Below are 11,872 nucleotides of genomic sequence, written 5' to 3' on the forward strand. Positions count from 1 at the left end.
TGGTTATTCAGATTTTGAAGGTCTTGTTCCCTTCAGATCTGAAGCTCCACGGTGAACAATACCATTAAAATTGAATAACCATATCCTGCCTTCATCAAATTAAAATCACCAAAAAAAACTTCTCCAACTATTTTCATCTCCTTCTTTTCAGAAGAACCAGAGCCTTCTCGCTTGGAAGGTTTTGGTGGTGTAGGTTTGATTTTTAGGAATAAAATCACGTGAAATTGGTGAAAGCATCGGCAATGAAGGAAATCGGATATGGGAGAAAGGAAAAGGAAAAAAAGAGAGAAGAAAAAGAAAAACGAAGAAAGAAAAGAGAAAGATAACGAAAAAAAAGTACTAATAAAAAGGAGATAGTGTTTGTAATACACTTTAATACAATTAAAGAAAGAGCTAATTAGTTTGGGTGGATTCCGTTTCGAAAAGGGCATATATGGACCAACTATGTGACGGTAAGGACATATATGGACCAATTATGTGATGGTAAGGGCATATATGGGCTGAAGTATTAACGAAGGATAAATGTGCTCAATTTCGTATAGTACAAGGCCATATTTAGACCTTTTCCGTATAAATAATTTATCCGAGAACCTAGTAATTTATTTTTCTAGAATCCAGAATCAATAAACTCAAAATCTTCCGCCTCTGTTCAAGCGAGATGTGATGGATTATTATATGCAGCGGAAGAATTCTCAGTATCAAAATCACATGTAATCTAGACAACTAGCATAAACGGGATTTCACGGGTTACCTCTTGAAGTGTGAACACGACTCTTTAGTCATTTGAGCCTTCAATTTCACATCGTCTCGTTGAAATCTCCACCACCCGCACGATCACGATCTCCGAACGTTCCACGGTCTTCTACTGTGTTACCCAAATAATATCCGAAAATAGCAATTTCGTGTGGGCGAAATTTTCTAAGAAAATGGCTAAAAAATTCGGCCACCCTCTCCCCCTCTTCTTTCTCTAGGTGAAAAATCTTATGTATTTATAGCACAAGTTTTAAGGGTTAAAACCCTTTTCCAAAATCTGTTAGGTTTTCTTTCCACCAGAAAAACGATTCCTTTATTTCCTATTATTTAGGCACAGTAGGGACCACATAATTTAATTAACAAGGCTCCAATTATGGAATTAATTTCTAATTTTCGAAATTAATATCCACCATAATTAATTACGAATTATTCCACTAAAAATTCGCAATTTCACTCCTTATTCAATTTCAAAATTGATCCATTAAATCTTATTTAACTCCTCATGTTAAGATTCAGATACTAACCAATTAAATTAAATTACTGACGATTTAATGAATTGATTATTTCCTTTAGACTTTCGCTTAACTTATTTCATGTGTCGGATACAAAATTCACCGGCCGGGTTTACACATGAAAACTTATATCTTTCATAAAGGTGTATCATCAATCTCTAAACCAAGATATGGATTCCATCAACTAACTATTACTTTGCCAATGTACATTATTATTATTATTATTATAACCCAATTTACTAGGCATATTGACCCACGAAAGAATCTCGCCTTTTAATAAATCAAAACAATAATAATGTACATAGCTAATAATAATTATATCAAGATTAAGAGTATAAGTACATTCAATGGCTAGAGTGTTCATTTTATTAAGTCAGTATAAAATACTTATCTCTACTTGGTCCGTTCAATACATACAAAATGTACTAGCACAAGAAGTTGGAATTAAACCATTCCCATAATCAAGATAAATTATATTTAATCTTGTGCTACAATCATTCCTGATTTATCCAATTCCATCATTAGATTGTGAACTCAAACTTTATACTTGTAAGGAACGATGATTTAATCTTCCGTGTATAATCTATACTCTATACACTAAATCATCTTCTATATAAGCAAAGGACACAGACTGATATATGATCTATTTAAAACTTTATTAAAATTAAATGACCAATTATATCTTAATAAATACTATATCTAAACCAAATCTATAATTAATGGAGTAGTATATATCCCAAAAAGATGCATATACGTACTAGCGTCAAATGCTACTACCATAGTATACCCTACACCAAAAGAAAAAAAAAAACAGAAAGCCATCTTGCAAATATTGATAGCTATCTCCATGTGCATTACTAACATTCACATGTGGAAGAGCAAATCGGTATCTAGATTGCATTCAAAAGAAATCCAGCTCCCTCGAAAAACACTCTTCCTATAAAACTGTTAAGGTTTTTTCTGTAGTTTCATCCAGCGTTGGGCTGTCCATTAAATTTTCTATTATATTGTTATCCAAGAGACACAAAAGAAACATGTTACTACTTGAACATGGCTGGTGGTATTACATTTAATATTTTCATATATAGGCTGTGTACAGATTGTTGATACTGTTAAAGTCGTTTTCTAGTTTTGCGCCAAACCTTTTCTAAAAGAATCATAAGTAGGGTCAAGAAGTCAATAATACTCTGAACATTTAGGGGTCGTTTGGTAGGAGGTATTAGGAAAAATAATGCAAGCATTAGCTTTGTGCATTACTAATACCTTGTTTGGTATATTTTTTCAACCTGTGTATAACTAATACTTGCATTAATTATACATTATACTTGGTATTATTCTATGTTTAAGTAATGCATAGAAAATCATGACATTAATATACCTTATTCCGCACTATTCTTATGCCCCCTACCAAACGAACCCTTAACATTATATCCATGCTTAATCTTTATGTTGCGGACAAACGCACACGCAAGTATACGCAGTCGTCAAGTAATAAAGTGACTAAAAGTCGGATGCCGATCCCACGAGGACTTGTGATTAACTATTAACTAAATTAGACTATCCTAATTATCTAAACAAGAATTAAACCTAGAAATATTTGATTCTAAACTAATTAAAATAAATAAAAACAAATAATGAACTTTGGACAGAAAAAGAGCAGATTTTTATGATATCAATGTAATGAAAACGATCTAGGGTTATGGGCTATCTAACATTCCTATTCTATTCTTCAATTGAATTGACTAACCAATTTATCTAGTTTATTGGTTGACAGGGTTAATATTGCTCATAAGAATCTGTCGAGTTCTTACTCGCCTATTCAAGCTAACCTAACGCCTATATGTCTATGGAGTTAGAATCAACAAGAACGCATTTATAATTCCTGTAAATAAACCAAGCAAGGCAATTAGGTATATGTCTATCCTAACCGCGAATCTGTTCCCCGAGTCCCAAGTTCAAGAACTTGCTCTACTTAATCCTATATGCAATCTAGAATTCCCACTTTCGAGTTCAACTCTAGATTCGTAGATAGTATTCAATTGGTGATCAAGCAATCAAATAATTAAGTGCAGGATTGAATAAATAAACCAATATGATAAACTAAGAAATCAAAATCAATATCTGAATAACAATAGTCATGAAAGAACCACAACCCTAGAACGTGAAGTTTAGCTCCACATAGACATGGTAGCAAAACAACAAATCATACAAAAAAATATAAAAATACTAAGTTGGTGGAAAAAAAAGATAAAACCGATCTCCACGACGGCTCTATGCTCTTTTTGGTCAAAAATTATATAAAAATTGTGGTTAACGACTATTTATAGATGTAAGATAAATGTCTAGACGAAATAAGGCGACAAAATAAACTTGAAACTCGGACCACGCGTTGCCACGTAAAAAGCGCGACGCACCTCGCGTCAAATCGCGCGTCGCAAGTCTTAACGCGAGAGACACTGGCTTGCGTCACCTGCTCCTTGATTTAATTGCTGCCTAACTTTTCTTTTTCACGTTTTTTTCCTCTTTTCCAATTGTTGTTTTGTTTACTGCTTCAATTTGTCTTCAATCATTGCATATCCATTAATTAAAATCAACCATTCTTGTAGTTTATAAAATACACATAAAATTTCTATTTTAATCTCAATTTCATCTTCAACGTACCTATATATAAAATAACTCAATTAAGCACAAATATCGTATAGTTTAGCACTAAAGCACCTAAAATGTAAGGTAAGTAATGCACTAAAAATACATAGTTATAGCCAAACATCACTTTACTAGCACGTTGTATCTCTAATATGTGGTTTTGTGCCCCTTCACAATCTACTTATTGGATTTATGTGCACGTTATTGTTTGCACAACTTATGCTTACATTATGGTAGGCTATCTACATCACATTCTATTGGGGTGCGGCCCTTCTCAGATCTTGTGTGAACAAAGAATGCCTTGTGCACCTGGCTGCCCCTTCTCGCTCATTGAGCTAGGAACCTGCAGCATCTGTATTATGGATCCGTCACAGGAGAGAGGGTGACTAGCAGATGATATGATTGGTAACAAATTAAGAGTGTGCTAATACTAAAACCAAGTGACAAAGTAGTAGTGTATATTGCCCGTTAGTTACACAGCATTTTGATTCAAGAAAATGAATGCCTGTTCTGTTGTCTGCTATAACATGATTTTGCTGCTGCGAATGAAGGTCTTAGACTGTATTCATCTCTACCCATGTGGAAAGCAGCTAAAATAAATTCAATTTTCTGGGATAGCATGTGTTTGTTTGTCTTTTTATTGGGACCGTCTTTGTTAGAGAGTGCTTTACCCTCGATGTGAGGATATTCCGGCACAAATCCAAATTTAACTAGTCCCAACATGAATCTGGACTCCGTATAGGAAACTAAAAAGAAGTTTAATTTACATAAATCTCTGAGAAACGCACACGAAGACACCTTAAGAAATTGCCCCTTAAAGACTATATTGGGGATAGATAAAAATTCAAGCAGATGGTTCACTATTTCGTATGGTAAGATTCTTTCTACTCTTTCATTTTATACCACAAGTTCCAAATCTTTTTCTTCTTTTTTAATATTCGTACCTAGTTAAACACCATCATATAGAATGAGACGAAGAAAAAATTTCATTAACTATTATTTAATAATAATTTAGCCTCTCAATTTTACCATGACTAATTTATAAAACTTATACAGGTGTAAATGTAAACCTTTAGAGGCATTTGATGAAATTAACAGTTATCCATATATAAGGTCAGAATTTTACACCATTAGTTTACCAAAAACTCACTGGATAGGAGACAACATGTGGTGTAAAAAAATGCATAGCGTGTCCCTAAATGAGACTCATCTTAGCTGAATGTCTCCATAACTGGCGGTATTTAATAAATTACTACGACTCTGTGCCCCTTTAGCTCCTTCTTTATCTTTTCTTCTTTATCAAGAATACCATAATTCTTCAACTTTGAGAGCTTAAGTGTAACGACTCGGCTGGTCGTTTTGAGAATTTAAGCTCCGTTCGGCCACGTAAGGTCTTGAACAGCTTCATATAATGTGTATCGATTTGCGTGAGTGCTTGAATTCAGTTACCGGATGATTCAGAGTCGAATTGGGAGAAGGACCTAGTTTTGGAAGCTTAAGCGGTGAGAATTTGACCGGAATTGGACTTTGGAGTAAATGGCTCCGGAATGGGTTTTGGATGAACTTAACAGCTTCGTATGGTGATTTTGGACTTAGGTGCGCGTCCGGATTTAGATTTGGAGGTCCGTAGAGTAATTTGAGGCAAATCGGCGAAAGCTGGAAAAGTTGAAGTTTCGAAAATGGAGAAGTTTGACCCATAGTTGACATTTGTGCTATCGGGGTCGAAATGCGATTCCGGGTGTTAGAACAGCTCCGTCTTGCATTTGAGACTTGTCTGCAAAATTTAGCGTCATTCCGGGTTGATTTGATTGGTTTCGGCACGAGTTTTCAAAGTTGGAAGATTTGGAAGTTCATAGTTCGATTCATGGCGCGATTTGCAATTCCGGTGTTGTTTGATATGATTTGAGACCTCAAGCGAGTCCGTTTTAGGTTATGGAACTTGTTTGTGTGTTTAGAGAGGGTCCTGAGGGCCTCGAGCGTGTTTCAGACGAGTTTCGAATGTTTTGCATGGTTTTGAACATGTCTAATTTCTGGTGTTTTGCACCTACGACCTTGGAGCGCAGGTGCAGCTCCGCTTCTGCGGAGGCTGGAAGCAGGTGCGAAGGCCGCTTCTGCGATCCAGCGATCGCACCTGCTGAGAAATTCGCTTCTGCGGTTTCCCCTTTCGCTTCTGCGGTGCCGCTGGTGCGGTTGTAAATCCGCAGATGTGGTCCTTTGCCTGGTTAGCTGAGTCCGCAGATGCGACTCTTTTCTCGCAAATACAATGGCACAGATGCGCTTAATTGCCCGCAGATGTGGAAAATGCTGGGCAGAATCATATAAGTCGAGGGTTTGGTCATTTCTTCATATTTTGAGTTTTAAACTTCGTATTTGGGAGCTTCTTTTGGGGTTTTTCAAGCAAATTGATTGGGTAAGGGTTCTTCACCTAGAATATAACATATTCCATGATTTTATCTTCATTTTCATCATTTAGTTTGTGTTTTGAGTTAAGAAAAATGTTGGTTTTTGAAGAAAGATTTCTAAATGAAAAATCATGATTTCAGGGACCAAATGGTATCGGATTTTGATAAATTTTGTATGGTTGATCTCGTATCGCAATGGGTGTTTGGTTTTTGTAAAAATTGTCGGGTTCCAAGGTGCGGGCCCGGGGGTCGACTTTTGGACCAATTTTTAGATTTTGTTAAAGATTGAGACTTTATGGTCCGGAATAGTTTCTTATGTGTTTTATTTGTGCCTTGAAGTTATTTTCGTTAGATTTGAGCCGTCCTGAGGTCTTTTCACCCGAGAAGTGCATTTAGAGTATCGGTCTGTCGTCTTTAAGGTAAGTATTTGCCAAACCTTTTGTGGGGGATTTTCCCCATGGATTTGAGTCTTTTATGTTGATTGTTTTCCGTGTGCGCGAGGTGACGAGTGCGTGTTCAGACTTATTTGTGGAAAATTGGCCTTTCAGGGTTCTTGGGTCCTTATATTCACTAAGTTGGAAGTTGTTCTTGCTGTGATTGAGTTTCTATTTGCTAGTTTCACCTCTACATGTTTTAATTAGAATCTATTATTTCATGATCCACTCTTATTGTCTATTTGATTCTTATTTGACTCAACTGAAGACTTTTACCTCTCTTATTGTCATGCTATCTTTTGTCCATAGTTGCTGGTCTTTATTTGGAATTCATTATTATCTCCCTGTAATTGTTTAGTCTTAATGGAAGTTATGATTATCTTCCTGTTGCTTATCCTAAACTGAAATTGTGTAAACTCTTAGTAATAGCCCAACCTTAATGGAAGTTTAGACACCCTATATTCTAGTTGACATGTCCTTATTTGTAATTATCTGACTCGTGTTAGCTTCCTTGTTGTTGGACTGTCAATTGTGAGATCATTGTTACGTATTATTTTCTCCCTTGTTGAGCTGTTCTTATTTACGCAGAGTATTCCCTATTGTGGTTATTCCTTGTGAGCTAGTTTTACCGTCACATTGTGATCAAAATCTCTCATGTTGATTTACTTGCCGAGTTCTCGTATTTATTGTCATCGTTTTGTTGTTGTACTTGTTGTGGTGGTGCAAGATGTTTCTGCCGTGCGATTGTTGTTATGGGGTTGCACGAGGTTTCTGTCGTACTGTTGTTACTATTGATATATGCACATGCGGCGTGACAAGGAGGGATATGTATATAATGTGGGTTGCGCATGTGGCGAGACAAGGTGGGAACATTATGATGCACGTGCGGCGAAACAAGGCGGGCACTTGCTATATTATTATTGCACACGTGGCGAGACAAGGTGGGCTATGTCAGGGATTAATTGTGATGATTTGCCATGGTTTGGGAGCATTCTTGTTGTTGATATTGTGTTATGATACGCTTACATGTATGACTTTACCTCGTGAAAGTTGTGAGAAAACATCTTACGTGTTGTCCGTTGTTTTCCTTACGCTTTTAGCTGGTATGATCTATGTTAGAAAACTTGCACAAGCATACGCGTAGTTAAACACTCCTAATGGATAAGAAGCTCTCCTGATATTGTTGAGTATAAATGTACGCCCTCGTTTGGTTGTCATACATGTGAGAGTGGCTCTATTTAGCAAGTGAGTTGTCAACATGATCATGAGGTGTGATGAGGGCACAGGATGCCAAGTGTTAGGGTTCAGGTATTAGGACCCGTGAGCTGTAAGTTTGTCCGAGGTTCGGTACTTCGTGGAGTTTGGTGGCTAAGACCTGATGTAAAAACTGTCGTCGTTACCGAGTTATTACTTGCCTTTACTGTATTTGTGATTTAGGATTTAGGTTGTATTTCCGCTTGACCTTTTATGTCATTATTATGGTGTTTCCGCTGTCTTGCTGTTTTCCTTCCTTATTGAAATTGTTGTATTTTTAGCCATATCGCGTAACCTTTATATAGACATCATGTTTTATTGATCCTATACTTATACTTGTACAAATTATTAGACCAGTAAGTGTCTTGACTGTTCCTCGTCACTTCTCTACCGAGGTTAGTCTTGATACTTACTGGGCAACGCTGTGGTGTGCTCATGCTACTCTTCTGCACATTTTTGTGCAGATCCATGTATTTTTTGCTCGTTAGTAGCTGTGCGGATCATTGCGTGGAGACTCAAGGTAAACCTGTTGCTACGTTCGCAGGCTTCGGAGTCACCTTCCTATTTTGTATACACACTGTTCTTACTTATTTCCAACACTTGTATTTAGCAGTTGTAACAAACTCTGTAGAGCTTATGGCTCGTACTACCGGTTTTGGGGTTGTAAAGTTTAAAGAGATTTCTATTTCAAAATTGTTAGATATTACTTAAATGTTGTTATTGTTTTCATTTAATGTTAGGGTTACATAGTTCCTAATACTAGGTGCCATCCTGAAACTCAATGGAGGGGAAATTTGGGTCGTGACATTAAGATTCTTGTTTGGGATTAAAAATTCGAAGTTAATAGCTAATTACTGTTGAAAGCATTTCAGTACCTCCCTCGCCCCGACCCACCACCCAATCATTCCCCACCCCTTGGACACCAACCCTACCCAGTCCCCTCGACTCGGGACCCTGGACCCTTGATCCCCTGAACACCGACCTCAAGCGGCGGACCCTCGACCCCTGAACCACCCGACCTAGGAGACATGGCAGACTGCGCCCACAGACATAAAAAGCCTACTTGTGACCTCTAGAAGAAATTGGCTATTTATGATTTTTCGATAAAAAATAGTAGTACTATGAATTATTCGAAATAGTAGTAATTGGTAAATCAATTTCTTTGACATTCCCGTAGTTCCAACTTCCAAGATATTAAGATATCGGCATATTCATTAAAAATAATAATTTATAGTATTAATTATAAAGACTTTAATCAATTACCGTCATTTATCTTTCCTCATATTAATTTTTATCTGTCTTTACACTTTTAGAATATTTAGGGTATGTTTGAAAAACTACCTTCTAATTGATTTTGGGCGTAATTGAATGTAATTACATAGTTTGACTTATTTATTTATCTAAATAATTATTTGATCGGCATTAAATTAGTGTAATTAAAGGGGAGCAATTACACTCTAATTCTCAATAGGAGACAAAGAATTGAAGGTAATTACATGCATTACCAACTTACTTTTCCACTTCTTTTTTTCCCCCAAAACTTTTCCATTTCTTCCATCTTCTCACTTTCATTCCAGATATGTATAATGCGTTCTTTCATCCTTCTTCACTTTATTTTTTATTTATTATTGCTTCGCACTCATTAAACTTTTTATTTTCCAAAGGAGTGTCGATATAATGACTGATGTGAATATGGTTCTAATGTTAGATTTGGCTTTTCATTTCTGTAAATTATCTCTTTTCCACCAATATTTTGAGGAGTACTTAGTATAAATTAATATTTATTTCTAGGAATTTCTTTTAAACTCATATCTATATATTTTTATATATAAAAAGTGCAACAATCATGAGTTTCATATTATATTCACATCAATTGATTAAATAATTTGTTACTAGAATTTGGTTAATTAATTTAAATTAAATATAATTTATTTGGAAGATACCAGTCACTCTTTATGATATTTTTTTTTTTGGTGGAATGAAAAAATTTATTCATCTCCAAAACAAGTACAACGAAGAGAACAACAAAGGGAATACAATGAAAGAAAAACAATGAAGTAGCTCCTTCTAACTTCTACCTATATAAAGATCTGTACATATATATATTCCTACCCCCTATCTGTCTATCTATATATATCCTCTAGCCATCTTCTATCTTTGCCCTTCTTCCGCTTGTTGAGTATTTTCACCATTCGAACTTTACATTCTTCTTTGATTTGCTCACATACTCTTTGTGGTCTAGGGACTTAATTCTTCCATAAGGCTTCATTCCTCCCTTTCCACACATGATAGGTAGTCGCTGCCAAGGCTGCAAACGCAAATTCTCTACTTAGCTTACCTCCCATTTTTCTTGCTACTCTTTATGAAATTAGTTACCAATTTATATGTAATACCCAAGAAATATTTTCGTTATCTATTACTTCCTCGTTCAAGCTTTAGGTTGGCATACAGATGCTCGAAATATTTTGAAGGTTCATAATACCTAAATCTCATGCTTGGAAGGTAGTATGTATAAACGATTTGAAGGGGGAGAGGTGGTACAAATAAATTTAAGATATTAAAAGGGAGAAGATGATCATACTTGCATAAGAACTAATTTCGAACAAGTACAGCTCCCAAGATATAAGCATTTATGTGGTAGATAACCTATCAAATTAAAGGTTTTCGAATTTAGTTTTTAATCCTTCAAATAGTTTGTTATTTTGATATTACTACAAGAAATGATGGCCTTTTTATCAAAGAGTGGCATAACAGCCAAGGCAACGCGTGGAGCATCCAGATGTTAGGTGTTTGTCCGAATTTTCTTACCATATTTGATTTTCCTATCTCTTGAAGGAAAGGGCAACATATTTACCATAATTGAGTTTTATTTTTCTTAGAAGGAAATTATAAATCTCCCATATTTGGCTAGTCCATTTTTTTAGAGGAAAATGTTTGGATTTCTATAAATTAAGGATCCTTCCTTCTCATTTAGTAGTATTCACAATGTAGCCATATGGGTTTGAGAGTCTTATTTTGGGGGGGGGGGGGCGGGGGGGGGGGGGGAAGAATTTCGGGACGAGTGTTAGCATGCCACTTGTATGTGCCTCTTTGTGAGGTTGTTCTTTCGATATTTTGTACTCTATTTTATATAGCAGATTGCTCATCTCCACCTATAAAAATAGGTCAATTGACCCAACCACGTTAAATGTTTGTGTCTCTTTCGATATATATTTTTTTATTATTTAATTTATCGTCGTTCAAGGTTTGCTTTAATACTTTCCGCATGACACCTGATTATTTCGATCGTAACAAGTGATATCAAAGCGAGGTTCAGGACAGGTTTAATTCTAGCCGCAACCTATTTGTCGGTAATCATGACGTTTGTCTGAGAAATTTGACCAGAGTGCTATTCAAGTTGAATGTAACGACCCGACCGGTCGTTTAAGAATTTGTATTTTGTTCGGTGGATTGAAGTCTTGAATGAGTTCATATGAGGTATTATAACTTGCGTGTGTAGTCGTTTATGGTTTTGAGAGATTCGGGATTGATTTGGAATAATGATTCTCAATTTAGAAGCTTTAAGTTGGAAAAATTGACCAAGTTTGACTTCTATGTATTTGAACTCGGATCGGAGTTTTAATGGTTATGTTAGGTTCGGATGGTGATTTTAGACTTGGGCATATGCCCAAATTTGCATTTGGATGTTTCTAGAAGGGTTGGGATCAATTTGGCAAAAGTTGGCAATTTAAAGGTTTGAAAAGTTCATAAGTTTTATCCGGAGTTGAATTTGATGATATCGGGTTCACATTATTGTTCCGAAAGTTAGAATATGTTTGTTTTGTCATTTGGGACTTCTCTGCAAAGTTTGGTTGGATTCCGAATTAGTTAG

The sequence above is a fragment of the Nicotiana attenuata genome, unplaced genomic scaffold (genome assembly GCF_001879085.1).
Source record: "Nicotiana attenuata strain UT unplaced genomic scaffold, NIATTr2, whole genome shotgun sequence".
In the NCBI taxonomy this organism is placed as follows: domain Eukaryota; kingdom Viridiplantae; phylum Streptophyta; class Magnoliopsida; order Solanales; family Solanaceae; genus Nicotiana; species Nicotiana attenuata.